The sequence below is a fragment of the Mustela erminea genome, chromosome 17, assembly GCF_009829155.1.
Source record: "Mustela erminea isolate mMusErm1 chromosome 17, mMusErm1.Pri, whole genome shotgun sequence".
Classification (NCBI taxonomy): Eukaryota; Metazoa; Chordata; class Mammalia; order Carnivora; family Mustelidae; genus Mustela; species Mustela erminea.
Genome location: NC_045630.1, coordinates 9,082,219 through 9,083,509, shown reverse-complemented (window position 1 = coordinate 9,083,509; position 1,291 = coordinate 9,082,219).

The following is a 1,291-nucleotide window of genomic DNA, read 5'->3' as shown; positions in this document are numbered from 1 at the left end:
TGAAATAAAAGTGAAGCACAATTTGTAAAATTTCCCTCTTTGAAAACAAGAATCACACCCTCAATGCAAATGCTACCTTAGGGGCCTTGCACAGAGAAAGATAATGGGAAAGCCATGGTGAAAACATACATATAAACAAGCTTTCTAGTAGACACAAAAATAAGCCCCAAGTCAGAGCCATGGCGAAAACATATATATAAACAAGCTTTCTAGTAGACACAAAAAATAAGTCCAAAGTAAGGCAGGTGGAAGTTTTTAAATCCTGCTCAAAATTCATGCTGTGAGAGTCCACTCTTCACCTCTGTGATCCCAATGTGCCTTGGGAAGAAGTCTTAAAATGGATCTTATTGGATCCAGCTGTGATTTTTCTGGATGGCTTCTGTATCAACAACAGCATCTTAACATCTTTTTCGTATACCGTGATCCATTCTGATACTTAACAAAACCATGAAAACTAGGAAACATGGGGCATCATCTCTAACTTATATAAGTTCCTCTGACACTTAATGAAGAGGAAGGGTTCCGAGAGGACACGATGCTCACTAGTGACCCTTTCCAAGGTTATCAAGGTGCCAGGACCTGGGTTTGACCCAGATGCATGATGCCTTCTTTGTGCTTTACCTTGAGACTCTTTATAATAAATTATAAATTCCAACCAGAAATTCCTTATGTGTCATGGAACTGGCTTTTTTCTGTTTAATTCATTTTGCTCTGTGTTTTCCCATGTATGATGATACCTGTGTATCCTTTGACGTGTCATGGTATCTTGAGCTGGACATCCTTGCTGTTAGAAAGACAACCCCTATAGAAAATCTTGGTTATGAAAAAAATCAGAAGTTTCCAATAGCCATGCCAATTACAAACAGATAATATAGTAACTGTCACCTAGAAGTGGGCCATTTACGACATGGAAAAATAGAAAGATTAGAATCGTTTTTTATTAATAGCAATGTTTAATGAGCTATTCTTTGAGACTTAGCCTCTGGAGAAATTTTTTTTATTAAATGTATTCAAACAAAAACTGTAACCAGATTGCAAAATGACCCTCAAGTTCTTAATTTGTTTAAATGAAGATGTTTGATTCTAATACTCTACATTTATCAGAATTATTATTCACATTTAAGCAGCCACAAAAAGTGAGTAAATACTTTGCATAGATTCCAACCTAGATGTGGACATCTCTTGGGTATACCATAGACACATCTTCACTCCCCCCGTCATCTGTCCCAGTGCTGGCATTCTTCCTTGAACGAGAGCTCAATTCACACCTCCTCTGAGAGCAAAGACTTCT